Genomic DNA, 14,371 nt, shown 5'->3' with positions numbered 1-14,371 from the left:
TTTCTTGCGAACGACGTTTCCCTCTAGCAACTTTCTCTCAAGGGCGGTTAACATCCTTCCTCAACCACCAACATAGAAATTAACCAATTAATAGGAACGCCCATTTCCCTCACTTTCCGAACGAAGGCTTCCCTCGATGAATCTGATGATCTCGTGTCCTTAGACACACCCCATCATAGCTTTCCTCTGCAGCATCATCGTGACAGAAAGTTATTCTCTCTCGTGAGGTTTCATTAGCGAGTTACATAGCTTCTTTATGCTCGATGGATATTCTATGTTTTAACAAAGAGTTAATTCAGTAATACTTGTACCGTAGAGAAGGAAGTTGGGTACAACTTGGACTTTAGAAGAAAGCGAACCTAGGATCATAGTCACTAGCTTCTCGAGTATCTAATTACCACGGGTACTTGTCAAATTCTGTAATAATCATATTTGTACTAGTAAATATCTTCTCTATTGCATAACAACAATGTCTAATCCAAATGAAGATTCGTTTTACGCCCCTAACCCTAATCATAATTTGAACCCGACATATATATGTCGGAGATGGAAGGATACCGGACCCTTCCCTTTGGAACTTTGGGAAAATCCCTTAACACTTTAATCTATATTCTACCATAGCCGTAATTAAGCAATTGTCGTCATTCAATCCGAGATTTGTGATAATGAGTTTGGGCTCAAGGCGGAAACATCGGTCGGATAATAGTCTGCAAATACGGAGGATCAAGAAGCACCACATGTCGTACTTTCTCTACCGTTTTTTAAATTAGCCAAAAATATCTTAAAATTGAATAACATATTTGTAGCTAGAGAATATAGAGGAACACACTTTGCGTTGCTCTTATCACAGGCTCAGAAAACAATAATAGGACAACCACGTCTGCCAAAACATTCTGCATGCCGCACAGCCATCGAAATCAGATAGTATAATATATAACCAGATTTAATATTAACCACTTTTGATATAACACTCTGTTGAATTCATATAATAATAGACTATCATGTTTAAAGCCCGAATTTCTCACCTTATTTGTGAAACATTCGAACTACGACGTGAGGAGACAAGGAGGTGATCTGTTAATTTCGCGATTTCCTGTGTCTTCTACGTGACACTTTCGTCAGCAGTCTGTATTAATATTACATTTGCTTATAGTCTTCTGTAAATAAAAGACTGATCGCGAGTAAACGTATCATACAGAAAAATATAATAAATTTTATTTCATCCTATGAATATTTCACGATTGCGACAGACTTTGACACGTAATTGGATCAGAAACGCCGAAATAAGCACATACAAAGCAAGTATAAAAGTAATTGTCATCTAAGTAGACTTCTGGAAAGATAGAATTTCCCAAATATCACCTACATACCAACAGATATGCCAACAAGAATAAAATTTATTAATTGATCGTTTATAAATTGGTGCAATTTTAAACAAGCACTTGACCGATAATAGCTATATACGTTAATATATGTACAGATTTCACTTACCTTTCATATGATTTTAAATTTGCTTTACTTTGCTAAATAATTATTCAGTTATTTGTTTTAATAGAATTCCTCATTTTTCTAATAAATCTATATATTATATATATTACATACCTTGTATTTATATATATATATTTTTGTTCCTTCTAAATTTCCATACACTACTGCAAGTTATAAAATGAGTAGTATGAAAAAAATGGGTAGATCTACATGCAAGCAGTTTATATAGGTTGTTGCATTTCTATTCATTATTTCACTCCAATGTTCGTTAAGATCAGAGATAGTCGACATAAAATTCGATATTCATAATGAGCTTTTCACAATTCTCTCTCAAGGCTGATACAAGATCTCGCGTGCCATGTCATTTCTTATAAATATTATGCTGTATAAGAAATAGTTAAGGAAAACATTGCTGTCTGCTAAAGCGATAAAGGTAATGAGAAATAATAATATGAGACTATAATAGAAGTGTTTAGACATCACCAGTTCAAACTGAACAAACCAGTTCACCAGAATTTATATATGTTTATACTTATCATATCGATTTATATGTATGTGTAATTATTGTGTGTTCATATTTATCATAAAATCGTCATAATATTGAGGCACATACACATAGAAAAATGCAACAGTATAAAAGTTCTCTTTTTTACATTAATATTCACGATATATAACAAAAGCTTGATTACTACAGAATATATTACTATATGATAAATAGAAAATGATACTAATCATAAGTGAACAAAGTATCGCACATAACGAGAAAAAATTAAAGGTCTGATTTTATGTATCAAAATATGAGAAAAAAAGAAAACCAATTGTATTTAAGGTTTTGATTTCGAGTTTTAGAAATATTTTTAAATTATCCCCGAGACTCGACAAACTTTTCTATTGTGAATATAGAACACATTAAGATATATGTATTTATAATTATCTTCAAAAATTTATCATGTACGTACATAGAAAGTATGGAAAAGGATTCGATACGACGAATGATTGATGCCTCATAGAAGGCATAGAAGATATCGTATATGGAACAATAAAAAGCTACATACTAGCTGAAAGATAAAAGAATACTTATGTACACCTTATGATAGGAATTAATGTTTCTTCGAATACACAAGCCAGCGCACAAATTCACCTACATACAGGGTGCGATATTTAGAAGAGAACATCTAAATATCTTCGTTATTTATAGTTTTATGAAAAAATTCTGAGAAATTACACTGCGCTATTCAATTCTTATTTAAAAAGATTTCTCGTACTGTTGTGTAAATAGGCGATGCCGTGCGGATTTCACACCGCTGTAGCTAAAACATAGTATTAGGTACATCTGCTTCTAGATATGATAATTCTTGGAATTGGCGGCTAGCACTGCCAGGTGACTAAACGCTCGAGAAACGGATTGAACGGATTGAATGGATTGATAAAAATGTTGTATCGCAGTGTTCCGATGTCTGTTCTTCCTGTGCTGCCGACCGCTGAATGTTGCGACTTCGTGAAAAATGACTTGTCAGTTCGACACGAGTGATTACGTGGAAAACGATTATAACTGAGTTTGTAGGCCTGTGAGTGAAGGAGTACCCAATTCATGTTTATGCCATGCAGAAATATGTAAAAAAGTAATGAAACGTTGAAGCGTAGAATATATGTTTCGAAAATTCTATCAAATGTTTTAAAGAGAACATGGAAAAGACTATTTCTCGGAATCGTATAAAGTCTATAATGTATGACATAAATAATAATAATAAACGTAGAGGAATTAGATCTTAGTTCATTTGATGATAAACGATATATAGTACCAAATACACTTGCGTGAGGACATTACAGTATCGTGAAAAAATCAGCACATAAATTAATAAAATTAAAGATGTATCAAGATAGACGAACGTGTCTATTTTCAGATGCTCATTTAGATGTACACGTACGTCTATCTTCATACATCTTTAATTTTATTAATTTGTGTCCGCATTTTATATACATGTATATATATGTCGGGTTTACATTAGAATTAGGGTTAGGGGCGTGAAACGAATTTTCGTTTGGATTACACGTCGTCGTTATGCAATAGAGTAGACATTGGCTAGTGGAAATACGATTATCATAGAACCGGACAAGTAACCCTGGTAATTAGATACTCGAGAAACTAATGACAATGATCCTAGGTTCAATAACGATTCCGCGGTCGACGGGATGATAAATGAACGTGCTCACGAAATCTAAGTCGGACGCGTAATATTCACTGGTCGTAAAGGGTTACTCTTTTCATCGATGAGATCGCGAGCGACAATGCCTTTCCCGTCCCGATGATGCCACAGAGGAAAACTATAATGGGGTGAGTCTAAGGACACGAGATCATCGGATTCGTCGAGAAAAGCCTTCATTCAAAAAGTAAGGGAAATTGGCGTTGCTGCTAATTGGTCAATCTCCATATCGGTGGTTAGAAAAAGATGCTAGCCGCCCTCGAGGGAAAGTTGCTAGTGGGAGACGCCGCTCGTTAAAAAATAGGTCCCCCTATTTTCCCGTAGTTGGGACAAAGACTGTTTGTCTGTTTGAAGGACTTTAGTTGGCTAAATCTTAAGATTTATAACGGGCACTCGGGCTAGCTGAACATGTACTGCGGAGACGCATCGACATCTGGCAATCATCTTACTCGAAGAATAGGGTCTGCGTGTGGCGAGCTACGGGACAGAGACCGTTGGAATGTTTACTGTCGAGTGTTACAACTATTTCCTTTTTAAGGAGAGCTATAGAATTATTCCATGCCTTTGTTAGACAAAGCGTTCATCCCGTGACCGCGGCTATGTTCGGCGACTGACTGTCGCCTCGAGCCCAAGCTCATTATCACAACTCTCGAACAATTACAATCGGATTGAATAACTACAATTGTTCAATTACAGCTATAGTAGACTCTAGGTTAGAATGTTGCGGGATTATCCAAAATTCCAAAGGCTCCGGTGTTCTTCCATCTCCGACATATATATATCTAACGTTTACACGTTCTAAAATGTGTGACCTCCCTGTACTCCGTCCGATATTAATTTTCCTGCTCGGAGGTCAGCACACAGCGTATATGTTTTTATGTGTGCGGTATGACTTGCGAAAACATGCTACTGAGCTGCGTGCGTAGCGTAACAGCATGTTGCCGAAGTATGTATATTTGGAGTGGTTATAATAACGGGGGATACCTCTGTTACAAAGTTCAATCAAACGAGAATTATTTTGTTTTGCTTGCAACGCGCTTGGAGGCGTTTCTGCAAAATTAGTATCGTCGTTGAAGTTCTTTCTTTTTCCGAAGGACAAAAATTGCCAACTATGTAATTGGACGATAGCATTTTGGCTAAATTGAAGCAAATGGGCGTCTCCGTCATTATACTTTTTTCGATAAACAACGAAGTTATTATTACTATCGTAGTTTGTATTCAAACTGCGGATTTTTATGCATTCATAGGGAATTTGCAAATGCAAAATTATACACGATGTACATAATACGAAAGAATATATAAAATAACCAAAATATACTGCTTTCTGTAATACTTGATACGTAAAACATTTTTGTACCAAGCTTCCATCTTTTCAATTATATTATCAAAACATATAAATTTAATATCATAATAAATCAATAAATATAAATATCTGCAATCTATTTATGATTTATGAATTATTCTTCGTGATAAAGAATAAGAAGAAACTACATAGAGATTTTTGCTCAAAACAGCGTTTTCTATAGTGATTTTCAAATTATTTGATGTCGCCAAATTAGTTGATTCAGCCTGTATATTAAAATACTTAATTTGGATATTAAAAAGTTTGCAGAAAATATTTCTCCGGACAACGGATGTATTTACAAACATATCTTTTGAAGAAAACTAATCCTTCATGTTACGTCGCGTGAAATAGTCCGTGCAATGTCCTTGATTGTCTGACCGTCAAGGTCCAAGTCCCCTTAGACAGACCCTCAATAAACCTAAGGCCCCACCATAAACTGAATCTTATTAGCTTGCAGGAACCTTTAATCCTGTAAGTATTTTCGGTTTATAGCTGGTATTTGAAACAGTCCTTAGGTCTATTGCACGCTCTTACAAACACGGAGAAAGCGGGTAGTTACCTATTGGGAGAAACCGAATATTTGTCCAATAAAAAAGCTGGTTTTTCCCATGAACAAGGCCACTCATGAGCCACATTGGTAGGAGCCTTCCTTCTTATACCTTTAGGCATTAACGTGGGTTATAACCAATCGGCATCGTGGGTCGCTACCCTCACTTTCCTAACGAAAAGTGTGAACAACGAATCCGCGTTCTTCGTTCAAAGGGTACACCCACACCGAGCTTTCTTCGGTAATAACATAGGAGCGACAAGTCAGTTTTACATCGAGTTTACATCGAGTTTTACATCGAGTCTAGATCCAATCTATATCATCAGGAGGGTCAACTCTACTTCTCCTTGCGCTCAAGTCTATATTCAAATCTCAGCCAGTCTACGTCAAGAACCAGTCAAAGGTCAGTGCAAGGAACATCAAGAGTCAGAAGTCCAGCAAGAAACTACAAGTTGAACACATACATCATCATCGTCAACACGAAAGGAGTTTCAAGTCGTACTCGTTCGTAGTTGTCATATCACATACGCAATCTTGTATACACTGAATTTGTTGGATAAGTCAAAATATATGTCGGAGAAGTGTCAGGAATAGAGTTGTGAGCGTTTGCTAGATCTTCATTGAAATTGGCCATCGCTGTGTTATAACGACGGTACGGCCTGGTAATACGAGTATGGACACTACCGATTCGACAATCAACCGCGGTGGTTGGGCACTGGCGATACTAGTGATGTTGGTCTTAGGTTCGATAACGAATCCACGGTCAACGGGAGGATAGATATACTTGCTCATACAATACTCACAGATCGTAAGGCGCTACTCTCTTTGTCGAGGAGATCGCAAGAAAGAATGAATTTTCGTCCCGATGATGCCACCGAGGAAAACTATGATGGGGTGTGTCTAAGGACACGAGATCATCGGATTCGTTGAGTATAGCCGTCGTTCAGAAAGTAAGGGAAATTGACGTCGCTGTCAATTGGTCAATTTGGGACAAAGACTGCCTGTCCGTTTGAAAAATCTTAATTACCGAAAAAACCCAGGTTTTATAGCGGGTCCTCGGGCTAACTGGACTTGTACTATGTAAGTGCCTCAACATCTGGTATTCATTGTCCGAAGGAACCGTTGGCATGTTTTACTGTCAGGCACCTCTATGGGTATTTCCTTTAATGAGGGTCATAATATCACTCTACACCTTTGTTAGACGAAGCGCCCGTCCCGTTGACCGCGGCTACGTTCGGCGGCTGATGGTCGCCTTAAGCCCAAGTTTATTATCACAAATCGCAACCAAGTACAATTGGGCAGAATTGTTTTTTTTTTATTTATTAAAATTACAATCAATTCCCGCATTGAGAATTTTCAGCAATTTTTCTGGCGTGGCGCAGTGACATGGCTGATTAAATTGGGCAGAATGACGGCAAATTGTTTAATTATAACTGTAAGCTTTAATTACAATTTTACGGATTTTCCCGAAGTTCCAGAGGGAAGGCTCCGGTGTCCTTTCATCTCCGACATATATAATAACCTGTTAATATCAGTGTCATCTTCAATCAACTACCCTTATTATCCCACAAGAAATAAGGGATCGAACGATCGTGGCGTCGATTATGTAAATCATAATGGGAATTTACGACTCTGGTTGGCGCGCTTCTTCGAGATCGCGTTTCCCCGTGAACGTGCGAAAGTTCACTTCATAATAAAAACTCGTTTAAAAAACGTTATATTTTTGTAGATTTATCATCCGCGCAGATACGTAGGATATACTGAATATGAAAAGTTAATTGTCACATAAGAGTGAAAAAGGGAAGAAGTACCCACACGATACCTCAACAAATGTTGAGTAGATGGCCAATAATGTGATATGCCCAATATTATTCGAATAGAATTACAAATTTAATTTAAAACTCAATGTATTTTAAACAGATAGAAAATCAGACTATGAAAGTTGACAACTTGAAACTGTTCGGTAAAAAAAATTCCTCTGTCAATGTAAACTTTTTGGGTGGAATAAGATCTAATTCTTACTGCTTGCACGAATCTGGTTTTAAAGCTGGGAATTATCAAAGTTGTTCGTAGTGCGACTATACGCTACAATACAATATGAATGAAAATTATTTCCATGAAAATAGCCATGTTTAGAGACTGTAAGCGTACATATCTGTTGAATGTTGAGACCTTAGAATGATTGGAATATGCGCTTATTCAAGCACATTCCATAACTTTGTATATGTCGGAGAAGAAAGAACACCGAAACATTTCCTTTGAAATTCTGGGAAAATCCCTTAACACTTTAATCTAGATTCTACCATAGCCGTAATTAAGCAATTGTCGTCATTCAATACGATTGTATTTGTTCGAGATTTGTGATAGTGAGCTTGGGCTCGAGGCGACTGTCAGTCGCCGAACGTAGCCGCGGTCAGGGGTCGAACGTTTTTATCTAACAGAGGTATGGAGTAATTGTATAGCTCTCCTTAAAAAGAAATAGTTGTAGTGGTACACGACAGTAAACATTCCACCGGTTTCTGTCCCATGGCTCGCCACACGCAGACCCTATTCTTCGGGTAAGATAATTACCAAATGTCGACGCATCTCCACAGTGCATGTTCAGCTAGCCTGAGGGCCGTTATAAACATTAAGATCTACTTACCTAAAGTCCTTCGAACAGACAAACAGTCTTTGTCCCAACCACGGGAAGATAGGAGATCTATTTTTCAACGAACGACGCTACCCGCTAGCAACCTTCCCTCAAGGACGGCTGGCATTCTTTTCCAGCCACCGACACGGGAATTGACTAATTAACAGCAACGTCAATTTCCCTCACTTTCCGAACGAAGGCTTTCTTCGACGAATCAGAGAATCTCGTGACTTTAGGCACACCCCATATAGTTTTTCTCTGCAGCATCATCGTGGCGGAAAGTCATTCTCTCATGAGGTTACATTAGCGAGTGACATAGCGTCTTTATGCTCGGTGGATATTCTATGTTTTAACAAAGAGTTAATTCAGTAACACTTGTACTGTAGACAAGGAAGTTGGGTACAACTTGGACTTTAGAAGAAAGCGCATTCTGTTATCTCGTTGACCGCAGATTCGTTATTGAACTTAGGATCATTGTCATTAGCTTCTCGAGTATCTAATTACTACGGTTACTTGCCAAATTGTGTAATAATTATATCTGCACCAGTAAATATCTCCTCTATTGCATAACAATAACGTCTAATCCAAATGAAGATTCGTCTCACGCCCCTAACCCCAATCATAATGTGAACTCGACATATAGATTTTATAAAGTGTCAGTTATTTATTAATAATAAACATAGGACTTGCTTAGTACAAGTATATTTCTTGTTCCAGTTTCAATTTTGGAGAATATTTAATACCAATTACGACGAGAATTAAAGAGTTGGATATTTCTAAAAGATATTTCACTAGAGAAAGATATTTTTAGCGTAATATTGAAAATATAATAAAAATATCAACGTTTTGTTTGAATTATAGCGAGTGCCCGAATACTTGTGCATATAGTAGTGTATATACTTGTCGGGTTATCATTAGGATTTAAGGCGCGTAATGATTCTTCATTTGAATTAGCCATTGTTTTACAAAGCAGAGAATATATTTACGCGAATAAACAAGATTTTACAAAATATTATGAATAATGAGTTTAATAAATGATAAGATTAACAAATGATAAGTTTAATTAATAATTAGATTAAAGAATAATAAGTTTAACGAACAATAAGAGGAACGAATAATATATCTTACGAATAATGAATTTAACGAATAATGAGATTAACGATTGATAGGTTTTACGAATAATGAATTTAATTTACGCTATTAACAATGTTCCGGGGTTCAAATGAATTCACGGTCAACGGGATAACTCTTTACTATGCGTAGAATAATTAAAATACGTTTGCTGAGACACTCGGTAAATTGCTCGATGTATCACTTTCCAAGGCGATCACACGAATGAATATCTGATAAAAATCTTTTTCGCTATATGACTGCATTTGTTTGTTATATGCTCGCTGGAGACATCGAGAAGGTTCCAATCGTTGTTGCTAGGCAATTTCTGTCAAAAGTTTGTTGTATACTCTTTGGAAACATCGAGAAAGATCCAAACGCCGATACTAGGCAGTTTCTGTCTGGAGATTGATTTCTAATACAACGTGTGTCCCATTATATCAGCATCTCTAAAGTACAATTCTATGTGATTTCTAGGGAGAACAATACAACTGATTCACACCTTCGTCAGGCAAAACGTTTATCTCGTGACCGTGGCTACGTTCGGCGACCAGTTGTCACCTCGAACCCACTTTCGCTTTCACAAATGTCAAACAATTACAAATGACAATTGCTTAATTACAGTTATGACAAAATCTAGGCTAAAGCATTAGAAGGCTTCCTCAAAATTGCAAAGGGAAGGCTCCGGTTTTCCTTCCATCTCCGACATACTCATGGCGATGTATATAATTTGATTAACGCACTGTGTATTTTCGATCAATCGCGGGGAGACGCAATCGCGAGGAAACACGTCAACGGGAGTCGTAAATTCCCGTTACGATTATAATAATCGACATCACGAGTTGATCAATCCCTTGATTTCCGTTAAGATAATAGGGGTGGTTAAAGCAGTATAACGATGCGATTAACATGGTTATAAAGTTTATTTGTTCAACACTTAAGAGGTACACTGTGTCGTATGATATAAATCGTAGATGACGATTTGGCGTACGAAGATACGATATATATGCACAATAGAGCAAGGCTCTTATAGTTGAATTTGTTATGTTAGTGGACGTAGCACTAGAGGAAACTAAATAGAGGAAGTGATTGTTCGGTAATCCCGAGAACCAACTTAGATAGATGACGTGAGTTAGACTGACTTGTCGCTCTTATGTTAATACGGAAGAAAGTTCGGTGTGGGTGTGCCCTTTGAACGAAGAACGCGGATTCGTTGTTCACACTTTTCGTTAGGAAAAGTGAGGGTAACGATCCGCGATGTCGATTGGTTATGGCCCACATTGATGCCTGAAGGTATGAGGAGGAAATCTCCTACCAACGTGGTTCGTGGGTGATCTTGTTCATGGGAAAAATCAGCCTGTTTTATTAGACAGCTATTCGGTTTTTGCCAATAGGTGCATACCCCCTTTCCTCCGTGTTTTTAAGAGCGCCTAATAAACCCAAGGACCTTTCTAATAACCAGCCGTGAACCGAAAATGTTTCTAGGATTAACACTAGGTTTATGGGATCCGTTAATTTGATGGATTTCGAACTTCGAAATGAAATATCTCAAAAACCATAGCACCGATTTTAACCATTTTGCATCGTAAATTAATCATTTCATCTAAAAAATTTATACACAAAATTATTTTTTCCTAGGCTTTCTAATCTTTGAAATCTGTATGTAGTATACCAATCTCTACGGCACCCGTCAAATTGACGGGTAAACGAAAATATGCATTTTTCTCTAAAAAATCGATTTATTCAAATTAAGTCTGAAAGGAACAATATTAGGCTCCACATTTAAATAAATTATTAATAAATAAAAAGTCTTTTTTTAAATTATCACTAACGGTACAGGGTAATCATATCTATTGAGCACATTTTTTGCAAATATACTGAATGTTGTTTGTGCATTTTCCGCATACTATCTTTTTGCAATATATACAATAATTATTACTTCCATTTTTTTTGCAATAACTCACTTGGCAACTTTTTCGCACTTTTGACGTTGAAGGTGACAGAAGTGAAGCATCTGATCTTTGGTAAATGTTCTCCTTGTTTTCTCCAGATAATGCACTCTTTATATAATATCCACGCGTTTATCGCTGCCAAATCCAAAATATTGAAAAAGACTTGAAGGGGCCATCGGAAACTCCCTGCTATAAACACTATATTTGCGTGCCATTTGGTCAACGACGTCCACACTAAACTTTGTTTTATTTTAAAAAGTAATGGTTTCTGGAACACGTTTATAATTATCTTCTATTCGTACTCCTGTATGTTTGGTGTTTTTACTTTAGGTTTACTTTTATACACAGTAAGTATGCAGTTTTCTGATTTATATAAATCTGAGGAAAACAAAGTCATCTTGTTCTTTTTTTCCTTCGCTGGTTTTGGCAGTTCTCTTTTATTCGACCGGATGGTCCCAACTGAAGTTGTCTTTTGTGCTAGCATTTTTTTAGCTAGCGGGATGCTTGTAAAGAAATTGTCTGTCGTTATATTTCTGCCTCGTTGTAAATATGGTTCGGCTAATTTTAGTGCTATAAATTCGCTCAACGGTATTGAGCATCGAGTTTCATTTTTCCCCATACAAGGGAAACCATTCAAAATATACTTTGTTTGGACGTCAACTGCTAACCAAACCTTAATGCCAAATTTATGGGGCTTATTCGGCATATATTGTGTAAATCTGCACCGGGCTTTCGTTGGAAATAATTGCTCATCTATTGAAATATTTTCATATGGCTTATAACAAGCCTGGCTATTACTGATAAACCTGTTCCATATTTCGGATATCAGCGCAAATTTTTCTGTTTGTAATCTTTCGGATCATTGGATTTTTTTGTCAAAGCTTATGAATTTCAGAATTTCTGTAAATTTATCTCTGTGCATTGTGTTTGCGAAGAAAGCGGGTCCCCATTTTTTCGACTACAGATAAGAAGCTTTCAATGATTTCGACTCATATGCACCCCGAGCATATAGAATTCCTAGAAAACTATGTAACTCAGCAACTGTGATTGTCCAGTCTTTTTTCAAAACTCGGCGTGCTTCGGTTTCAGTGCAATTTTTTATGTGTTCCATTATGTTTCTGTCAATTATTAATTCGAAAGCACTAATTACACAACCCGACATGATATTTCTCTTAGCATTGCCACTAGGCCCTGCGATATCCTTAAATATCATATGAACGGGCGTCCTACCCCTAGATCCGCCTGCTTTCAGTTTTATCCACTGTGTCCCGTCAACTGCAATTTCCACTTCATCCATTACATTTTCGGATGTGCTTGGAATGCTCGACATCTCATTCTCGGAGTGAGAATTAGAAAAAATACGCATTCTTCTCTTGCTACGACACAAGAAGCTTTCCTCTGCATTATCCGAAGATTCCTCTATCTCTCGACATTCAATGCATACAGAACTTTCGCTGTCGGCTTCGCTTTGGCCGAATTCATACTGATCTTCTTCGGAGGTACCCTCAGAACAATCTTCATTGATGTTGACAATTTTGTTCAATGTTTTATTATATCTCCTGAATTTACTCATGATTGCTAGAAAAGGTGGATTGGTGAAAATAAGAAAATACTGTGCCCAAATTCAATTACCCTATTGTAAATACTTACAATAAGCGGAGACTGTCTACAATAACTGAAACTTTTGCACACTATCTTTGAAAAACGTTCTTACACTGTTACTGCAGAAATCATACTAAAGAACGTTTCTTGTTTTAGAGATTTCGTCGGCATAGGCATAAGCGATTTCGTTGAAGACGAAACTCAACACTCAAGCCATACAATCCGCTTTAGGTTACATTGTCGACATCGAAATCAATTGCGATTGAGAGATGCCGAATTGGAGGCATCTTAGTAAAGACTTTTCTTTCATTGTTATATTTGTCGGGTTAAGATCGGAATTTTGGGCGCGTGACAACTCTTCGCGTGGACTAGCCATCGTTTCACAAAGCCGAGATTATATTTACACGTATATACAAAACTATCATAAAGCTTAACAAATAATAAGTCTAATGAATAATAAGTTTGATGAACAATGAAGTTAGTGAATAATAAATTGTACGAATAATTAAGTTTAACAGATAATAAGTCTAATGAATAATAAGCTTAACGAGTAGTAAGTTTAATGAATAACATGATTTACGAATAATAAATTTAATGAACACTATTAACAATGTTTTCGGGTTCAAACGAATCCACGGTCAACGAGATAACTCTTTACTAAGGGTAAAATAATCTTAGGCGCAAAATACGATTGACGAAAATGCTCGATATGTCACTCTCCAAGGCAATCGCACAAATGCCAGCCTCGTGGAGATTTTTCTCGCTGTACGATTGCATTTTGTTTTCTATACTCGTTTGGAAACATTAAGAAGGTTCCAAACGCCCGTTGCTAGGCAGCCTCTGCCTGGAGTTCGATACGCACTCGTTGGAAGTGTAACGTCAATCCACATCAGAGACCAGGCCGCTGTCACGACCGGCTCACTTTAAAATCGGAGATAAAGATGTGGCGACACTCGGTGACAATGTATATCGCCGAAGTGCCTAATGAGCCATCAATATCCCAACGATCCTTCCGTCGAATATTCGAGGAGAAGGCGTGCGTGGCGGCGATCGCGGATGCCTAACAAACTCAAGGATAGTGGGGATATTGAGGGTGACAAAAGACAAATAACCGAATCTGATCGGAAGTCGAGTTGTAAGAATCAATGTTAAAAGGTTACGCCTAGAGCTCGGAAGAAAAATTGTGAATTGTGTTGGAAGAAAAATAAAGTTTTTTTTCTATTTTCTTTTTTTTTTTGTAGTTTTTCTCTTGTGTTATTTTACGTGACAGAAGCATCGAGAAAGTTCCAAACGCCGTTGCTAGGCAGTTTCTGCCTGGAGTTTGATTATTGATACAATGTATGTCCCATTGTATCGGCACCTCCGAGGCAACCTCACACGTGGCTAGGCCCGCTCTTGAGGCCGCATGCCGCCACAACCACACTTCTTGGAAAACCCATACAACCACTCCAGACCTCCGTTAGGCAAAACGTCTATCCCGTGACCGTGTCT

The sequence above is a fragment of the Bombus vosnesenskii genome, unplaced genomic scaffold (genome assembly GCF_011952255.1).
Source record: "Bombus vosnesenskii isolate JDL3184/JDL3185 unplaced genomic scaffold, Bvos_JDL3184-5_v1.1 scf7180000013358, whole genome shotgun sequence".
In the NCBI taxonomy this organism is placed as follows: domain Eukaryota; kingdom Metazoa; phylum Arthropoda; class Insecta; order Hymenoptera; family Apidae; genus Bombus; species Bombus vosnesenskii.
This window is presented reverse-complemented; position numbering follows the sequence as displayed.